General features: G+C 32.0%; 1 long non-coding RNA gene across 1 annotated transcript; it reads right to left on the reverse strand.

Moving 5' to 3' along the window:
* Window positions 1–780: 780 nt before the first annotated feature.
* On the reverse strand, window positions 781–7,313 carry LOC147076308 (uncharacterized). The gene is made up of 3 exons (XR_015069771.1): window positions 7,087–7,313; window positions 3,248–3,400; window positions 781–2,512 (listed from the first exon to the last, which is right to left on the reverse strand). It is a non-coding gene; the product is annotated as an uncharacterized LOC147076308 (long non-coding RNA).
* Between the last annotated feature and the right edge of the window lie 15,480 nt (window positions 7,314–22,793).

The raw sequence follows: 22,793 nt of genomic DNA on the forward strand, positions 1-22,793 counted from the left end.
CGCATTCATTTATTTTTAAATGTACTTACCTATGAATATGTAGGTAGCCATTTATTAGTTCATTATTATAAGATTTATAGGTAAGTATGACAAAGGTTTTTAAAAAATACTTTTGCCCAAAGCTTTTCATAATTGCCTACATGTTTGATTGTTTTCACGTCGACATGATATTGTGACTTCAGACGACAATCGAACACAAATTGATAAATTTAGTTAGATAATAATAATGTAAAACCTGATCATTCCTGACCTGAAATTAAAGCTAAGCCTAAATATGTTGTATTAAGTACAGCGCTCGAAGTGGATAAGTTTACGAACCGGAGCGCTCGATAGTTTTCTGAAGATATTTACATAGTTATCAAATTTTATGTGTATGTACATAAAAGTAAGAGTTTTAGATTTTCTATTATATTGCCTATCTAGTTTAGTCAAATTATTTTTTCCACGAAACGGAGCTATAATTTTACTGATTTAACGAACAGGAACGGCGCTCCGGTCCATTTCGAGCCCTAATTAAGTACCTACCTACCTATTTTAAACATTTACTTTTAGTCATTAAAAATTATAATTATGTTTAGTAGTAACAAAATCTCCATTTATATCTACGTTGTATTTAGTTATGTGAATATCAGTATCAGAATCTACCCTGACATCACTACATAATAGAGTTAATTTTAAAAACCTCTAAATAATGATTCTATATCATGTTCTGTAAATTCTTAATATTCTTGTTCTCCTTTCTGGTTCCACAACAATAAATTATTCAAATATGTGCAGGACAATGTCTCATTAATTTTAAAATAAGTCAATTTACATTTCTTTTATTTTGTTAACTGTCAATAATTCATGGTGGAACTGCATTGTATTGTTGTTTAATTTAATAAAACGCACTTTTTTTACTACTTATTCCACTTTTAATCAATAAATTAGGACCGGTTTCGTCCGCCTCAGAGGGACATTTTCAACTATTATTAGTACTACAAAAATATAACTAGTGCTACCAAAAAAATGTGTTTTATTAAATTAAGCAACAATTCAATTTACATTAATAACAAATGAATGGTATAAACATATATTTTCTGTATGTATTGTAAATCGAACCAAATTTGCTACACTTTTTATTTTTACCAAATTGTTTCAACACTAAAATAATTTATGAAAGAATAAATTAATTCATTCACGATGTTTTATTCAATTTTCGACGTTACGAGTAATTTAGTGACATTTTAACTTACAATACATTCTATCCTGACCAGCTAAATATTTATTAATTACCACATTTAAATAACATCTTAATTATATCTAATGGCCAACTACTGCAAACGCGCCAGTCTCGTTGTTAGCACTAAATGAGTGAAACTATACGTGAGCAATTAATGCTTTTGTTACATGAAAATGGCTTTTCACCATAATGTATCATTTTGAATCAGAATGAGTGATTTCATATCATTAGGCTGTGCACATGAATAGTAATATTAACACAATTGAAATGGTTTTTCCCTCTATTAAGTCACGTGATCACATCTGTATTATTTTTCTCTTTATGAGTCGTTTTATGTCTTTTCATGCTACTAGATGTTATACATGAGTAATTACATGTATCACATTTATATGGTTTCTCGCCAGAATGAGTCATTTTGTGTATATTCATTGTACCAACCCGTATGCATGAGTAATTGCATTCACTACATTTAAATGGTTTTTCTCCAGAGTGAGTCATTTTATGTATTCTTATGTCAGTTGATCGTATGCATGTGAAACTACATTTATCACATTTAAATGGCTTTTCACTTGAATGAGTCATTTTGATAAATTTGATGTTAGTAGGTGTTATGCATGAGTAGTCACACATATCGCATTTATATGGTTTCTCACCAGAATGGGTCATTTTGTGTAATTTCATCGCACCAGCCCGTATGCTGGAGTAATTGCATTCATTACATTTGAACCGCTTTTCTCCAGAATGAGTCATTTTGTGTAATTTCATGTCAGCGGATCGTAAGCATGAGAAGTCACAACTATCACATTTATTTGGCTTCTCGCCAGAATGAATCATTTTGTGTATTTTCATGTGACTAGGTTTTATAGATGAGAAATTACATTTCTCACATTTTATCACATGTAACTTCAACTCACTCGCATTGTTATAATTACTTAATTTTACATTAGAATAATTCGCTTTCACCTCTTGGCTTTTATGAATTACTTTGTGAATTTTCAGTAAATCAATTGTTTCAAAAAATTCGTAACAAATGCTGCACGCAAAATTATAATTATAAAAATGACTTTTTTCAACTATTATAACTGCGACTAACTCTGGGTTAAATTGAATGACATCTCGGTTAATAGTATCCAGTGTATTCGTAACCACTTTATTACATTTATCGAATTCTTTTTTAATGTCTTTTTCATCAATATTTACTATGTCAATGCAAGTTTCGTCTGCTTCCGACACACACCAGTTCGATTTGGGATTCGCTGAATTAACCTCCACAGTATCAGTAACGATGATCTAAAAAATAATGAAAGAAAGAAGATTTTATTTTAAATAGCAACGATCTTAAAAGCAAATTATTAATTGTAAATAAAATATGAAGAAATGTGATAACGTAATTTTATACATGTATTTATTTTATTAAGTTAAGCGTCAATTACATTGAGCTTCTTTACGAGCTGTTTGTTGGCGAATTTAAAAACATGTGATTCAGTTACTGCGATTTGATGATTACACACAAAACTTTCCATTCGCTGAGAAGCCACAAGCCAGCGACTATTTTGACAGAACGTAGTTAGTTTTTTTACCGGGAGGTTGCTACTGCGCTCTACTGCGCAGACGCAGTAGGCCCACACGCCGCTTTTAAATTCTCCAATAAACAGCTCGTAAAGAAGCTCAATGTAATTGACGCATAACATAACTTTATAGATTGTACATTATTTATTATTTAATTTTGACATATATTTTCGTTTATATTCGTACTTTTTATTCGTTTGTCCATTAATACTTTGGACATGGAAGACGCACACGGCGCGTAATGTCCAGGCGGCCGATCGATGTAATTAACGTGCATTTTAAAGGGGGCAATTAAAATCTTATTATATAGTCAGCAGCGAATGCGTTAAGTGGTACCTAATATTATGAATAAACATTTTTAAGATAGGTATGCGAAAATATCAAATAACCTTTGGTTCATTATTATGGTGTACAAAGAGCAGACAATTAAATACTTCTTCAGTCTAAAGTAGGTACCTGATTATTGAATGCTCCGCATTGTGAATTAGAGGAAGTTGGTTTAGGATCTTCATAATTGATTTGGCGTACTGCGTCAGCAATTTTCTTGTGCTTGAAGTCATCTTGAAAATCGGTTTCCGATTTAACAGTGGTCACGTTTGTTGAAATATTCTGAAAAAAAATTGATCATATTAGTTGTAAAATCAACCATGTTTTATTATTTAGCGGTTAAATTTGTTGAGTTGTATCACAGCCTACTACATATTAAATACTGTATCTCAAGATGGACCTGGTTTATTAGCTAGTTTTCTTAAGGTTTTACCCAACTCTGCAAACTGACATGTTATTGTCTATGCTCATTTTTAGAGCATATACAATAACGAGACGGAAACGACACAATTGTCAAAGAGAGCTTCAAAAATGTAGATGTTATGAGACGCTCGTCATTTCCTAAAAATATTCAAATCATAGACCTGTACATGTACCTAAATCTTTGATTAATATATTATGTTTGTGTTATCCTGCCATGTGTTATTACCTGTATAATTGTGCTTTATACAAGATACAAAACGATATAAATACACACGCGTGTTTCCTTAATTAATACTTTGGACGCTGAAGACGCGTAATGACCAGGCGGCCGATCGATGTAATTAACGTGCATTTTAAAGGTGGTAATTAAAAAGTCATTATCTAGTCAGCAGTGAATGAGTTTATAGAGACCCCTATAATATCACATAACACATCCAAATGCAACCGTCTGAATATAATATATTAATGGGGGTAAGATGACAACTCCAAACAACCCCCAATAAATGCTAACTAATTGAAAATGGTGTCCGAATTCTTTTTAACACTATACTAAGCCATGAAATCTAAGAACAGTTAGTATTATAATTAGTTTAAAGAAGAGAAACAATTATGAACACTCAGGCTTTGAGAAAATCACATAAATATATTTTTTTCTCACTGAAAATCAAACCCGCAGCCCGTGGATGGAAAGCCAGCGTCTTCCACACTGGACTACGAGGGAAAATTTAGTGAGTAAGACACTGCAATCATTTTTGAAACCGGAACCGGTCTCTGGGTACTGGGATTTCAAATTTGGAATTTATCGAACAGCTTGGATTTCTCAGTTTGGTGTATATTCAGCCACGATTGGCTGCATCAGTAAAAGATTTCTCAACAGATTTTTTACAAGAAATGGATGCAATACGTAAAAAAAAACCGCTGAAAAAAGGAAAAGACATAAGAAAATAGGTCGGTAAGTAAATAAGAAATACAATCATATCGTATATGTATGTATATACATAACATTGTATATGAAAGAGACTAAAGTCATGTTCAACTGATTTGCGGTCAAAAAAGAGATCCTCATCAATGGTACGCAGCTCGAACAAGTCAAGTGAAAAACTACATCTATCTGGGACAAGAAGTGTAGTAGTGTCATATGTACCTATATTTGATATTCGATACAATGATTTCCATGATAAAACAGAACCGTGATAAAAGAGAACTATGACAATTTAGAACAGGGAAAAATATAACAGTAATATTTAAAATTGTATCTCTATAATATTAATTAAAAATGTTGTATAGGTTTGCAATAAAATCAATTTATACCTATAGTTTGTGCATTGCTAATTGATCTGAAACTCATAATTAAACGGGACTTAATTCGGTGTTACCGGCAAGCTATATCTCGTCTTAAACAATATAATATTATGGTAATTACTTAACAAATTGAGCAGGTGAAAAACTACATAATATATCTGGGACAAGACAAGTGTCTATAGTTGGACGTATATTTGATTAAATAAAATTGTTCGCAGAGTAAAGCTAGGCTAGTGTTTTGGCCGCCTGAATAATGTCTTCAAAAGTTACTTCCCACTGTGCCTAAAAAGCAGAGAAATTCCACGACGTCGGTTAGTAATCGAAGTAATAGTAAATAGTTACCTACTTTGATTTAAGAAACAAAAATCGATTGCCAAAGTAGCTTGATTTCAAAGAGCGCTTATGAGTAGGTATTAAAAATGACCAATAGTCTTGTTTGTTTATATATAGTTTGTCGCAATTAGTATGTCACGACGTAGCATATTGGATAAATGCAACGTTTGGGGCGTTTACCCGTGGAGATGCAGGGTTCGATTCCAGGCCGGGGTGGCTTACTTTTTTCAAAAAAGATTTTTTCTATTGGTTATAATAAATACTCTCTCAGAAAGTGTTTTTCTAAATTATATATGTTCAATAATCAGAATGATATATTCTTAAATCTTGTGAATTATTCGTTTGAATAAAAGAAATAGTTAATTATAAATAATATTTTGGTTGAGAATCAAGAATCAAGTCGTAGGTACCTGTCAAATATCAGATATTTGATACCAATATTTAATATTTAAAAAATTGGAACACTACTGTCTGCAATATTCCACGAATAAACCGTATTTTACAACGGTTTTATTAGGTCGCATTCTTATTTGTCCGGTGGTTGTTTATCAGGTACAAATCTTACAAATGATTTTTAACTAACTTCCCGACTATCTAGACATTTGAAACTTTAAAATATATCAGAACACGATGCCAATGCATTTTTTAAATATTTTTGGCCATTTTTAAGTAGAATTGAATTAATTTTCAGTTAATTATATTTTGTATGAAAATTTATTTTGATACCATTATTGGTTGCTAGGGGGGTCCTAGCAACTAAATTATTAAATAAAATATACGTGCGTCACTATGGAAATCAATATGAAATGACATTTCATTATTCAGTATTTCTATCAAGTACAAATTTTTTTGATCGTTAAAGCTAGTCAAGTCAAGTTCATTTGATTCAACAGAAAATTTAAAAACGTTTTATGTAAAAAGTTCTTTTTATCTTGTAATTATTTTATGTCAATTCTTTCTCAACATCTTTCCGATTTTAAAATGTACAATTTTCACTAACCCCTAAGAAGCAGCGGCTTGCTCTATATGAGTGTTACTACCTACAATAAATAATTGTTCGATTATATCTAATAATAGTAGGATTATCGTCTACCAATAATATGTATTCGATAAGACCACCATCTAGATCTAGCAAAATGCTTGGTTTTGTTATGAGGGTTTCAAAATCATTCGAAAACGTCTGAGTGCTACGTACATTATAAGTATCATTTGTGTTCAGTATTCTTGAATATGCCAGCATTATTTGGAGTCCTAATAGGTCCATCCACACAATTAAGTTGGATCGAGTCCACAATAGATTTCTTAGATTTCTCTACTTAAGAACATACGGGTTCTTACCTTATGATAATGATAATAAAATGAATTTCCCGACTCGTTTTCTTCTGGGTATGCTATCAATGCAATCCCTGTCTACCCGAAGAGTGATTGTTCCTTTAAAGCATTTGTATTTACTTCTTCGTGGGTTCATTTACAATCCGTATATACTGGCAAATATTAATTTTCATATTCCTACCAATATCACTCGTAACTCTACGGTCTTCATGATACCTCGTCGCAGGACAGATGTTATGTTTCATGATGCTGTGTATAGTGCAATTAGCATATTTGATGGCACCATAAAGGTTGATTTATTTTTTATTAACTATATAATGTTTGTGGACGTGTTAAATAGGTTAAATTTATAATTGTATATATTATCAAGTTTCTTTAATATTTACATTTACACATGCTGTCTTTTCTACTTTCTTGTTATATTAGTTGTTAATTGTAATTAAGATATTTTTATAATTTTGTATTTATTATGTATTATGGCGCATTGGCTAATCACTGTAATGCCGTTAATACTGTTTTTCTAAATAAATAAATCATTGTTTAACTATCCTACAGTAAATTTGTTTTGAACAACTAACCTCAAAAGAGTAACTGACATCGTCGGCTACCTCTTCCTTTATATTAAACAAGCTGGCGTTCGGACAGTTTGGCAATATTGGCACATCATACCAATGATGTCCTTCTGCATCAGGTTCGGATTCATCTGGTTCGCGTTTAACATCCATTGTCCTTATTAAAAATAAAACTGTGACACGAATTATCGTGGAGGACGACTGTATAATGGCAACCATAGACCAATAATAGTAGCAACCGCGACAATAGACAATAAGCATCATAGACAACAGTTAAAAATCTCTGTGTGACAGTAGACGATAATGCTATGACATGAATCCCCTGGCAAGCCAAAAGTCCTAGGACATTAAATCGTACGATTTGTCTAAGCTCTTCTACTGATAAACGAACGAATAAAAAAATTGAGAGTAAATACATATTGTATGAGAGCTATGACATCGTATTTACACTCTGTGATACCCTGTGACACAGGACGCCAACATAAGAAACGGGTTTTTCGACATATATATGACCGATCGTCAAAGAGTGTATTTGTAGCATTACGATAATCGCAACTTCGGACTTTTGACAGCTCGACTTTTTCATTCGTTCATTGATCAGTAGCAGAGCATAGACAAATCGGACGATTTATTGTCCTCGGACTTTTCGCTCGCCAATGGAGCGCTGGCAAAACACATTTGAAATCCAACGAGCCTCGTCTGCGGATTAAAAAGTCCGCAGATCTGGGGTGCTCCACGCGAAAAAAAAGTCCGAAGACTGTAAATCATCTGACTTGAGTGCCAATGGAACGCCAGCTTGCGACACTCGACACTTGTGCGTGCTTGTGTGAGTGCACTCTCGGCCGCTTCACCATGCGCGTAAAGTCCATTTATCTGGATCACCCAATGTTAAAACACCAACTTTTATTGGGTGCGTTTGTTTGGGCATAATTTTTTTTGTTTGTGCACCTATAATAACCGAAAAATTCCAATTTCAAATTTTTTGTTCCAGCAAAACGTTGAGTCACCCAATGTTAAATTTTCAACTTTTTTTGAGTGCGTTCGTTTGTGCATCGCTATTGCACGTTGGTGCACGCGTTTTTTTCGTTTATGCACGCACATTAAGGGGTTATCCGAATTTCAATTTGGGTGACCCAGCTAAATGCTGGATACTTGTGTCACTAAACTTAGGTTTTTTCTTGAATCTTAATTATAAGCACTTGTGCGTTCGTTGTGAACGTTATTGCACGATTTTGTTTTGTTTTTTTACCTTTATTCAGAGCGCTAATTATTTTTTTAAGTTTGTATGTAAAACCTGACTGCGTGGTTTTAAAAAAAAATGTTAGTGAAATCTCTTGTCGCAAAGCGAGTGTGCGATTCTGCTTACTTTGTTATTTTTTTCTCATATGGTGCGTGAGTTATTCGACATTAAATATTTTGATGAACAATAAACAGAACCACCCAACAAACTTTTTTAACTTCTTATTAGGTCATCAATTTGTCTATTATTGGCTTACGTTTGTGCATGTGCTTTTTTTGTTTTCAAGTAAATTATAGAGATATTATTTTTTTTTTAAATTTAGTGACTTGATACTCGAACCATTAAATTTGCCTTACATTAAAGTGCATACGATTATGTATATTTATGTAAACTTTCAGCACGATTTTTTATATTTTTTCTCTTATATTCAGCTAGTAATTATTTGATTTTGAGTGGCCGTCAAGTTTTAACACCAAACATTTTTTTCCACATTTTTTAAATTACATGACACACCTTTGAGTAATTTAATTACATGATTTTTTTTATTGTTTTCCATTCAAATTACGCGAAAAAATCTCATTTTTCCATTTTCACTAAGTACCCCGTCAAAATATCCCAAACAAAAAACACCGCATCCGTTCGGAACATCCGGTCAAAAGATTCTACACAAAATAGCCAAAACGGTGTAATGCTCACTATATTTTGATTAAACAAAAATGTCAAAATTACCTACAAAAACATTCAACCTTCTTAACATTATTATCTTTTTATTTATGATTTTGAATGGATCAAAGGCAGTTTCATAAGGAAAGAAGCAGTAAATAATAATTATACTTACCTACTATTTTGTGACATGATCCGTAATAAAAATAAATAAGTTATAAGAATACAATTGAAGAGTGACATTCCAAACCGGCCTAAGTCTAAAAATCTGATTTTGAGATAATCATATTTTGTGATTTGCAATTAATTTACCTCTTAATTTTTCGATACTATAATGTTTGGCAATTTCATAGAAAATTCAAAGACTCGAAAACATATTATATAAATAACATTAAAAAGTATAGTAAACTTTTTTTTCAAAATGGCCCTAAGTCTGTACTAAATACAGTTTGGGACACAATAAAGTAAAGTTGAGTGTATTTTGTGTATACAATTATGATTGTATAATAGAATGTGGTCATGGACAGGTATGTTGGGATGATTAATTTATAAAAATTATATAAAATTTCTTTCACTTTATTGCATTTTTTGATAAAAAGGTATACATTGTAACTTTTATAACATAATAATAAATATTATATAATAATACTACAATGAAGGATCATTTTCAATAAAAAAATAGTTTACTGATGTGCACATGGACTTATAAAACAAAAATTCTCTAATATTTCGTCTGACATTTCTAATCTGACGTGTTACAATATTATATTATGGCCGCTTGGAGCGTAAATGTAGCAAAAAGAGTTCAACTGCGCATGCGCATATATCCTTAGGCCCGTTTGGAAAGAATCAACAGTTTCCTTAGTGCTGTTTTGAGAAAAAAAGGCACATTTCGACATCAAATTTAAGAGACTTTTTGTAAAATATAAGTTTTAGTGAGAATATAGATCTCAGCACACTCTATCGGATTCCATCAAAACATGAAAAATTGTAATTTTGGACTAAGGCCGGTTTGGAATGTCAATCTTCAATTAGGTATGCATATTTTTGAAAAATGCAATATATTTTTATACAACGATATTTTATTCAAAAGATAATCTTGGAATTTCATTTATATTTTTTTATATATAGGAGGTACTTTGCAGGCACTTAACCCTTCCTAATAATATTTGAATATTATGAATTTCTTCTTTTTTCTGTTTCTCCAGATGGTGCAACGTATGCTTGTAGTTCTGATAGGTATTATATTATAAGGAGAGAAGTTTTAGTCAAAAACTTCAAATCATGCTCTTCAGAATCAATATCAAATAAAGTTTTGTATGCACTTTAAAAAGTTATTGCCTCTAACGGCTTTGACAAAAATTGTTTCACGCAAATAGTTTTCTTCTAAATGTGTAAGTATATGAGTTCGTAAACAACGTACCTGCCTACATATCTGTTTACATTTTTATTTAAATTCATTACGTTTTTAAATGACATATTTGTTTAAATTTGAAATGAAATTCATTACACGCAAATGGTTTTTCTCCTGTTTCGTTTTATGAGCTTTAAGATAATGTTGTGCCGAGCCTCCGTATAAGTAGTCAATTTATTTAAAAGGTTATTCACCATTAAGTATCTTTACATGTGTTTGAAGATTACTCCATCGCGAGCATCCAAATGAACATATATTGCATTTATAAGATTTTTCACGAGTAGTTCTATATACGTATATTATATTCATTTCATGTCTTTTAATAGAACTAAGTCGCACGCATTTGTATGAATATACATTCCATTTATTAGGGTTTTTACCAGAATTTGTCATTTTATGGCTTTTAAGATGACTAAGTTGCGAGCATCTATATGAGCATACATTGCATTTATAAGGTTTTTCACCAGTCACTGAAAATGGCCGCGCGGCTTAAGCGTTGGCCTATTGCGTCAAGGGTCCCAGGTTCTAAACCTGGGTCTGGCAAGTACGCATATTATTGCTTTTCAATTTTTGTTGAAGTCAGAGTATGGACCTAATAGGTTGACCAAGTGGCTGACATCCATTTCTCGGATAAGCTAAATCTGTTAAAACAAACCTTCACTCTGTGGGGGCCAATAATATGATCTTATAAATAATGGACATGGTCGAAAACAAAATGTGTCATAATATGTAGGTATTTTAATACTACCACTTCGCGAGAATCTATATGAACATACATTGCATTTGTTAGATTTTTCATCAGAATATGTCATTGTATGTCTTTTAGAACATTAATTCGCGAGCATCTTTATGAACACAAATCGCGTTTGTGAGGGTGTACCCCGTTATGTTTCATTTTATAGATTTTAACCCTTAGAATGCTACGCAACGATATATCGTTGTTTTTGATAATGGCCAGAAATGCATATGTAACGCCGAATGTGCGAAATTGAATATTACATGAAATGGGCAAATTTTGCCTAAATCATGAAAAATGCAAGCCCGTTGTCTTATTCATGAATTAGACAAAATATCTGGAGAGTTCGTGAAATCGGCAGTAATTTTTCTGCCTACTTCATGTCTTGGACAAATTAGATACTAGCGCTACGGTGGTATTTTTTGCACTAAATGTGTGAAATGCTCGTGGATTGGTCAAAATATACGTATATTGTCTATGGTCGAAATAGGTGGTCGCGCTCCGGTGGTATTTTTTGCAACTAACCAAATTTGTGTCAAATGTCATTGATTATAATATAAAAATATACCAATCAATAACTAAAATGACGTTCATGTCCATTTACTATGCGCAAAAAAACTAGAACTATAATATGATAACGGATGAATTTTATTTAAAGGTATTTTCGCGATTTGATTCGTGCTTGGGTATCGTACATGCAATGGTCGATTGTATTGTTGACACTTGTTAGCTAACCTCAAAATGGACATTCAGTTGAATAATTCAGAATTTCAAAACCTAACCTAACCTAACCTAACCCAACCTAACCTAATAATATTATATTATGTCCAATTATAACTAATAAAATCATCCGTATTAAATTTACTTTTTCTGCTGTCATGTTGACAGTTTAAGAATTCCGTGCCCTGGCGACTTCATGTACTCGGCAGAAAATTTACCTTATTCATGAATAAGGCAACAGGCTTGACTATTACATGAATTAGCCAAAATTTAGCCCATTTCATGTAATAGTCGATTTCGCACATTTGGCTATTGTATTTTTTTTCATCGCATCAGCATTTTTATAATAAAAGCAATAATTCCAAATACAAATTTCAGTTTACAATATAAACGAATTTTGTGTTTTATTTGTTTACAGTCAAATTCTGGGTGGAATGACAATTTTTTATTTAATTTTATATATTTGAAACAGTGGGAAAAGTATTTTAGAGCAGTGTTTCCCTAAAAATACTAAAGATAATACTTACTTAATTAATACTAACTTACTTACTAATTTCTAATTTACTAAATTGGTAAAGTGGTATATAAGTATTATAGGCAAAATCTTCATCCAAAATTTTTCAATTTCTTCGATTTCAGGTTTACTATCAGAAGGAATTAAAATTGTAATCCAAATGAGGAATTATTTTCTCAATAAGATGTTATGGGGAGTACGTGTTCTTAGCTAACGCAATCGAATGGAATTAAAATTATATTTTGAAGTAACCGATTGTTGCCAATAGCTTTTAAAAATCAAACCTCGATAGTTCGTTTCGCTCGCACACGTGATCGTCAGTATGATAGAGCGACAAAGAGAAGTTCAATTAATTTAACGGCAAATGAAGCGGGGGACATCTAATTGCCTCGATATCTATTCAAAACGATAAATTAATTATGAAACGTGTTTTCATAATACTCCGTTTCGTAGAATCAATTAGAGTGGTAAGGTGTCTAAAAATAATACAATACTTTTATTTATCGACAATTATTCGTAACAATCATTACATTAGGTGCCTACAGCCGATACTTACAATATATGATCATTAGATTTTTATTACAACATTATCAGATATCATATTTCAATTATTTGAGATATTTTCGTGAATTAATTCCATCCCGATGAGCGTCTCGCTCAGTCGTATGTGCCTATTTATTAAAGAGGCCTCTCTTTCTATCTCAATATTGCGCGCCGAAATTCAAATTTTTACGTATGCAAAAAGTGATTTTACATAATGCAAAGAAGATTAATTATAAATTAGCTTTTAGTTTACAGCATTTAGCTAATGATATCGCATAAGTTGTTTACATAATATTGTTTACTTTTAACCTTAAATTCAGGACATTTTAATTACTTACATTTTTCTTATAAGACTATTATTGGTCTGCCTGAAAAAAAATATCCATAGTTCACTTCGAGTGGCTGTAAGTCACTCAGACTGAACTATGGGAATTATGACATGTTTCTTTTAGCTTTGTCTCGATGTAGGCCGCTACGTCGATGTGGAACCGATATTCACGATCGGACCAAAATAGTTGTGACGTCATAAAATCGTCGCAAGAAATGCTAGCTGAAGGCGCGCATTTTGTGGTCGTGTCAATAGACTAATAACTCAGTATTCAAATTTTATTTATTGTATATAGTGTTTATCCTTTCCCTTACCATGGCAAAAAAATTACGCGCGTTCCCATGCAGTCCACTCAGTGGACCGATAGAAAATTGGCATTTTAGGGCATTTTAAAAGCTAATTGATTGCTTCAAAAGGTAAAGTATGTTTTTAAATACTGTTTAGTCATCGTTTAACATTTTATTATGTGTATATTACATGCAATTATCTTATAATCGTGTATAATATCGGACATCGATAAAAGTACGTCATATCTAAGCCACGGCGTGTCTCGGTCTGTTTTAAATGGAACAACCAACATACGCTGCCATTTCACGGAAAGTGGGGGTGGCTAATTCATCCGAAGCGAACGAGGGATGTTATTAGGTAGGATAACATCTGTGTGGACTTGCGTCATCACGTTAACCACATAAAATAATAGTTATAATTTTGCAATATCGATTCCCTATATAATTTTAAAACACTGTGATCTTATTGTATCATGTTATTAAGTATTTTTAAAAATCGTATTTTAAAACACATTAAAATAATATACTTACATAAGAACAATTAAACAAGAAAAATACTCCGATTGATCGTATAGTTTCCACTAAATATATTTTAATATCATGTTTCTTATGCTGAAATAATACACATTAATAAATATAAATCACTACGCTACTTGAACTTATACGCACGTATTAAGTCTGTACCTCTAAGACTATAGATATATCTTACCTACTTTTAGATAATTTCCCTAGTATAACCTAGTATATAAAAAAAAATACTTATAATTTTGCAATATCGATTCCCTGATTATCTAATATATAAAAAATAATATTTGTTTGTGGGTTTGTTTGTTTGTTCGTTTTGAATGCACTGCCATACCGTTCATCCGATTGCGATAAAACTTTGTCAACTTATTGCTTGCACTTTCGCGAAGAGTATAGGCTATACTAATATATAAAAATGAATGTCTGTCTGTCTGTCTGTGTGTCTGTCCCGTATGCGTTCCTATACCATTCATCCGATTGCGATGTAATTTTGGTAAGTGGTTGTATGCATACCCATGAAGGTTTCTGAATTAGAAAAATCATCATCTTCTTCTTCATTCTATTTACTTTTATTCGTATGGTTCCTATACCATTCATCCGATTGCGATGAAATTTTGGTAAGTGGTTGTATGTACACCCATGAAGGTTTCTAAATTAGAAAAATCATTATTTTCTTCTTCTTCTTCATTCTATCTTCTTTTATTCGTATTGTTCCTATACCATTCATTCGATTGCGATGAAACTTTCATCGGTTGTTGTGGTAACACCCGTAAAGGTTTCTGAATTAGTACAACCATCTTCTTCTTTTTCTTCATTATATCTTCTTTTATTCGTATGGTTCCTATATCATTCATCCGATTGCTATGAAACCTTCATAAGTTGTTGTGGTAACACCCGTAAAGGTTTCTGAATTAGTACAACCATCTTCTTCTTCTTCTTCATTATATCTTCTTTTATTCGTATGGTCCCTATATCATTCATCCGATTCCGATCGTCAGTGGTTGTGCCAACACCCGCGAAGGTTTCTGAATTTGTACAACCATCTTCTTCTTCTTCTTTATTATATATGTATTCTTTTATTCGTATGGTTCCTATATCATTCATCCGATTGCGATGAAACCTTCATCAGTTTTTGTGGTAACACCCGTAAAGGTTTCTGAATTAGTACAACCATCTTCTTCTTCTTCTTTATTATATATGTATTCTTTTATTCGTATAGTCCCTATATCATTCATCCGATTGCGATGAAACTTTCGTCAGTGGTTGTGCCAACACCCGCAAAGGTTTCTTAATTAGAACAACCATTTTCTTTTTCTTCTTCATTTTATCTTCATTTATTTATATAGTTCCTATACCATTCATCCGATTGCGATGAAATTTTGGTGAGTTGTTATGTGCACACCCGCAAAGGTTTCTGAATTAGAAAAACTATCTCTGCTTCTTCATTATATCTTCTTTTATTCATATGGTTCCTATACCATTCATCGGATTGCGATGAAACCATCGTCAGTTGTTGTGCTAACACACGCAAAGGTTTCTGAATTAGTGCAACCATCTTCTTCTTCTTCATCGTCTTTATTCTATAATCTTTTATTCGTATGATTCCTATACCATTCGTCCGATTGCAATGAAACTTTCGACAATTGTTGTGCCCACACGTACAAAGATTTCTGAATTAGTACAACAATATTTTTCCTCTTCTTCTATTCGTATGCGTTCCTATTCCATTCGTCCGATTTCAATAAAACTTTCGTACAACCATCTTCTTCTTATATTCTATCTTCTTCTATTCGTATGCGTTCCTATACCATTCATCTGATTGCAATGAAATTTTGATCAAGTGTTGTGCTCACGCCCGCAAAGGTTAATGAATTGATAAAACTATTTTCTTCATCTTTTTCTTCAATTCTATCTTCTTCTATTCGTGTGCGTTCTTATACTATTTATCCGATTGCGATGACATTTTGACCAGTTGTTGTGCGCACGCCCGCAAAGGTTTTTGAATTAGTACAACCATCTTCTTCTTCTTCTATTCGTATGCGTTCCTATACCATTCATCCGATTGCAATGAAATTTTGATCAAGTATTGTGCTCACGCCCGCCAAGGTTTCTGAATTGAGGCAACCATTTCTTCTTCTTTTTCATCTATTCTATCTTCTTCTATTCGTATGCGTTCTTATACCATTCATCTGATTGCGATGAAATTTTTGTAAGTTGTTGTGCGCACACCTGCAAAGGTTTCTAAATTAGTATTATATAAAATACAAAGTTCGTTTAATCCAATTTTGGTTTGTTACATAGTGCATATTAATAGCATTAATAACGTTTGCGTATTTTGGATTCGATTTTAATTTAGTGTTCTTTTGTTTGACCTTTACTCCTATTAGAATTATTTTCATATTGATATATTGTATTACACAGATATTTTAATATTAAAAAAATAATTACCTCTTATTATTTTTTAAATATCTAAGATAAATATAACCACGAAGCGACCCTGTGCGAAGCCGGGTACTTCAGCTAGTAATCTATAATATAAAAATCAATATTTGTTAGTTTGTTTGTTCGTATTTTATGCGCTGCCATACCGTTCATCCGATTGCGATAAAACTTTGTCAACTTATTGCTTGCACTTGCGCGCAGATTATAGACTATATCTTATACATAAAAATGAAAGTCTGTCTGTCTGTCTGACCTATGCGTGCCTATACCATTCATCCGATTGCGATGAAATTTTGGTGAATTGATGTGTGCACTACGGGTGCGAGTCATGGACGCTAAATGTGAAAGCAGCTAAAATGGTGGATTGCTTTGAGAGAAAGATCCTTAGGCGGATATACGGACCCATGAATGATGATGGGGAGTGGAGAATTAGGTACAACACGGAACTATACCGCTTATACAAAGATTCAAAACTCTCCAACTTCATAAAACTCCAGAGGCTAAACTGGGCAGGCCATGTCCAGCGCATGCCTGAGTCACGGATACCGAAGAAGATCCTCGAAGGAAACCCAGGAGGGAAAAGGCCAGTGGGAAAGCCACGCACACGATGGGGTGATAATGTTACAAAAGATGCCAACCAGATACTAAAAATCAGGAACTGGAAAAGACGTGCGAAGGACCGTTCCGGCTGGAGGACAGCGGTGGAGGAGGCCAGGGCTCGACTTGAGCTGTAGCGCCATCGAATAAGAAGAAGATGTGTGCACACCCGCAAAAGTTTCTGAATTAGAAAAACTATCTGCTTCTTCTTCATTATATCTTCTTTTATTCATATGGTTCCTATACCATTCATCGGATGGCGATGAAACCTTCGCCAGTTGTTGTGGCAATACCCGCAAAGGTTTCTGAATTAGTACAACCATCTTCTTCTTCTTCGTCGTCTTCATTCTATTTTCTTTTATTCGTATGATTCCTATGACATTCGTCCGATTGCAATGAAACTTTCGTCAGTTGTTGTGCCCAAACCTGCGAAGGTTTCTGAATTAGTACAACAATTTTCTTCAACCTTTTCTTCTAATCTATCTTCTTTTATTCGTATGCGTTCTTATACCATTCATCCGATTGCGATGAAATGTTGATCAGTTGTTGTGCGCATGTCCGCGAAGATAACTGAATTAGAAAAACCATCTTCTTCGTTATATCTTCTTTTATTCGCATGGTTCCTATACCATTCATCGGATTGCAATGAAACTTTCGTCAGTTGTTGTGCCCACACCTGCAAAGGTTTCTGAATTAGTACAACCATCTTCTTCTTCTTCTTTATTATATATGTATTCTTTTATTCGTATAGTCCCTATATCATTCATCCGATTGCGATGAAACTTTCGTCAGTGGTTGTGCCAACACCCGCAAAGGTTTCTTAATTAGAACAACATTAGAAGGTTTCTGAATTAGTACAACAATTTTCTTCAACCTTTTCTTCTAATCTATCTTCTTTTATTCGTATGCGTTCTTATACCATTCATCCGATTGCGATGAAATGTTGATCAGTTGTTGTGCGCATGTCCGCGAAGATAACTGAATTAGAAAAACCATCTTCTTCGTTATATCTTCTTTTATTCGCATGGTTCCTATACCATTCATCGGATTGCAATGAAACTTTCGTCAGTTGTTGTGCCCACACCTGCAAAGGTTTCTGAATTAGTACAACCATTTTCTTCCTCTTTTATTCGTATGCGTTCTTATACCATTCATCCGATTGCGATGAAATTTTGATCAGTTGTTGTGCGCATGCCCGCAAAGACTTCTGAACTAGAAAAATCATCTTCTTCTTCTTCATTATATCTTCTTTTATTCATATGGTTCCTATACCATTCATCCGATTGCGATAAAACCTTCGTTAGTTGTTGTGATAACACCCGAAAAGGTTTCTTAATTAGAACAACCATTTTCTTTTTCTTCTTCATTTTATCTTCATTTATTTATATAGTTCCTATACCATTCATCCGATTGCGATGAAATTTTGGTGAGTTGTTATGTGCACACCCGCAAAGGTTCCTGAATTAGAAAAACTCTCTCTTCTTCTTCATTATATCTTCTTTTATTCATATGGTTCCTATACCATTCATCGGATTGCGATGAAACCATCGTCAGTTGTTGTGCTAACACACGCAAAAGTTTCTGAATTAGTGCAACCATCTTCTTCTTATTCATCGTTTTTATTCTATATTCTTTTATTCGTATGATTCCTATACCATTCGTCCGATTGCAATGAAACTTACGACAAATTGTTGTGCCCACACGTACAAAGATTTCTGAATTAGTACAACAATATTTTTCCTCTTCTTCTATTCGTATGCGTTCCTATTCCATTCGTCCGATTTCAATAAAACTATCGTCAGTAATTGTGCCAACACCCGCAAAGGTTTCTAAATTAGTAAAATTATCTTCTTCTTCTTCTTCTATTCGTATGCGTTCTTATAACATTCATCAGATTGCGATGAAATTGTTCTCAGTTGTTGTTCGCACACCTGGGATGGTTAGTATTATATAAAATACAAAGTTTGTTGTTTGTTTGTTCCTTCCAATTTTAATTTTTTTACTACATATTAATAATATTAATAACGTTTGCATATTTTGGATTCTATTTTAATTTACTGTTTTTTTGTTTGACCTTTACTCCTATTAGAATTACTTTCATATTGTCATATTGTATTACACAGATATTTTAATATTAAAAAGATAATTTCATTATTATTTTTTAAATATCTAAGGTAAATGTATCCACTAAGCGACCCTGTGCGAAGCCGGGTATCTCACCTATAATATAGTTTGAAAACACTGATCTTATTGTATCATGTAATAAAGTATTCCTAAAAATCGGATTTCAAAACACGTTAAGGGGGTACATGCTCGTCGAAGGTCAAAATTTAGTTTTTATTGTATTTTCAAACCATGATCCTGGACATTCCTTAAACGTTGTAGATAATCTATTTATATAATTTTGAAGCCTTATTATTCTTTATAGTTATTTTAAACATTTTATGACTGCATAAAGTATTTTTGTTACATAAAATAGTATTCTTTTAAACCTCTCGCTCTAATGTTTCAGAATATAGTCATATTTCGGTACATAACTGTGCAGTAGTGTAAAGATTTTTTACGTTTATTAATTTTTAAACGCATTTATGAAACCATTAGTATAATTTATTACGAGATAATTTTTGTAAAATATTCACGATACAAAATTATATTGATAATCTCTGTGATACCAAATTTTACAAGAATTAGGCATTTTATTATTCAAAAAATCGGCAAGATTTGAAGAAGTGAAAGAAGTGAAAGAAGTGATTTGGCAAGAAGTGAATAAATCAATGCAAGGACCACTAATGCATTGACTGATTTAAAAAGACAAAGTGAAGGCATACATAAAAAATTGGAGCTTTGGAAATCAAAATTTAAAAAAAAATCGTCATGTTTCCACTTTTAAATGATTTTGCGCCAGATATATTGAAGCAAACAAAATCTATTTACTGAGCGCTTTGATAGTTTGCTAATGCACTTTCCCCATTATTTATTTCACAAATTTACTCTAATAGTAAAAACAATCATTTGATTTCAAAACTATGATATATTAAATATGTAGGTAGTTGTACGTTTGATGTGATACCTATATCATGATTGATATATGTAATGATAACTCCCGTGTATGTGTATAATTTAGGAAACACTACATTATAGTACCACACTGCCCTTAACCTCAGAGATAGGTAGGTGGGCCCGACAAATATCCTGGCCTAGGGGCTCGCTTTTCGTAAAATCTTTTTTACACATCCATCGCATGAAAAACAAATTAATTTAAAAATGAATAAATATAATATAAGTAGTAAAAGCTTGTTTATTATTTATATATTTAAATTTTCTTCATTTTTGTATTAGTGCCTACATTTTTGACTATTTAAAAAGGTGTCTGAATTATTTAATGAAATAAAGGGGGGAGGCGCCAAGTTTCGATTTTTTTAAAAAAGGAGGCGTAATAACATTATGTTTGGAAATCACTGATGTATTTGATAAGAACCGTAATTTAATACTTGTGTATTTTTGTAGATACTAAACATTATACTTACCTACATATAATAAACAATCTTTAGATTTACTTAGGTGGAAGATAACGGTGTGAAAGACCCCTTACTTCAAAAATTGTACTGAATTCCACACCACCGTGGAGGTACAGTTAAATTGCGGGTTTTTTTAAATCTGTGGTTTTCCCATTGCGCCTATTTCATTGTACTACGTTTTAACTTAATTTTCTAAGCATAACATATTATACAAACTACAAATGAATATATCTACATAATATTATCTAATTAAAATTTAAATGGTGACTCATAACTTTATATTATAATATAAAACAACCGAAATAATAAAACTACCTACTATTATATTTCTAAGAAAAATACTCACTTTCTGAAATGCAAAATATTAAGAATAACATTACCTACATAATAGGTATATACAAAATACATAAAAACATTTTATGCATGTGATAGAGGTATTTTTTGCAATTTACATTAAATTTAGTCAATACCATTATGTACGGCCTATGTCCAAAATGGTATACCAACATAAAATGAATTGATTTTACAGACATGGGGTGCAGAGAAATAATATTATATTATGTTTATACCTATATCAGATTGAGTATGATAACATTTTTATAATAAAATAATATTATTTCGTACTTATGACATTAAAAGCAAAATTAATAATTAGTAGGTAATCTTAAATGTATTAGTCCTACCTAACTAAAATTCAATGATTTCAGGGACATAATAACATGGAGTTAATGTTATAGTATAATAACTACATGTAAATGCAACAGTTTCAATATAATTAATTATTTAGACATGTACCTACCTACTCACTAATATTATTTTGTATAAAATAAAAAAGATAAAAATAAATATCAGTAAGCAATTATTCATTAGACGTAACCAACTGAAAGAAAGCATAGTGGTTCGTACCACGAGAAAGTCGTGTATACTATTGAAAATACTAAAAATTCTTTCTGCGACTATTGTATACCTACATACTTCATAAACAAAATAATATCTAGTTGTATTTGAAATGCATGCCCTGACTAAATATTCTTTTCGGGCATAAGTTATTATTAGTAATTTATAACTACAATATAATTTATTATATAGGTAGAATATGCAAGTACTCATAGGCACAAAGCAAACCGACCGCTTGCTGTGCGTTTTTGTGCAGGTCACTCGAGGTAGGTATATTTTCAAATGCACATGTTCCACAAACTGATGTAAACTTTACAGACCTTGTAATAAGGGTTTGTATTCTTCTAAATCTGGGTAAAAAGGTTTTTATGACCTGCCCGACATACCGGGAATTTCCGGTAAGTGTTGAGAAATAAACGTTATATAAAGCGAAGTTAACATGATAAAATGAACACTAATAACATTACATTAAGGGTTAGTTTGGCATTTATCGTCAGATGCAGTAAACATTTTAAACTTCAAGGTTCGTTATATTATGGGAGGTTTTATACGAGCGCATCAGTCATATAATTAAATTGAACAAACACATCAATTGTTCTTGCTGTTCTAACAAATAACATTTTATAATAGTGTCTCACTTTACAAAATTATGATGTGGGTTTCTCTAACGTATATCTTTTTACATAGCCCTATAACTGTCTTATCAAAATATCGATCAGACTTTGGAAATTGATTAATTTTATATAGAAAACATTCAATTAAACTACTTGTGCATTTTTATTTTTACGCATAAGCATTTTATTTACAAATAGCTAAACGTAGATTTTTCTGTATATAATAATAAATGGGGTATCCATGATTTAAGGGCCTAAATAAAGTGTGAGTCCTTCATGGCAACGGGAGTGTTATTACAAATTATTAATTTAAGACGATCACAACATAAAGTATTATGCCTAATTGTAAATCGGTAAATCTAAATAAAATGTGCGTACCTAATTAACCTTTTAATAATAACATAGTACTCAATTATTATACTCATGATTGATGAAACATAATTTTGTGGCATGCTTAAATTTATTGTATATAAAATCAGTACCTAATATATATAATAAATATTACCGTATTCTAAAAATATGACCAAATAGATAAATACTGACTCATAAGTCCATTAAAGGGAATAATTTATTTAAAAGAAAAGATTATAGTTCATACTTTATATTTACACGAATGTGTATAATATTGTTTCGGTGAATCGATAAAATACACAATCGACTAGCAAAATTATGATT

This window comes from Rhyacophila brunnea, unplaced genomic scaffold, assembly GCF_057557595.1.
Source record: "Rhyacophila brunnea isolate RB1 unplaced genomic scaffold, BYU_Rbru_1.0 scaffold_13, whole genome shotgun sequence".
In the NCBI taxonomy this organism is placed as follows: domain Eukaryota; kingdom Metazoa; phylum Arthropoda; class Insecta; order Trichoptera; family Rhyacophilidae; genus Rhyacophila; species Rhyacophila brunnea.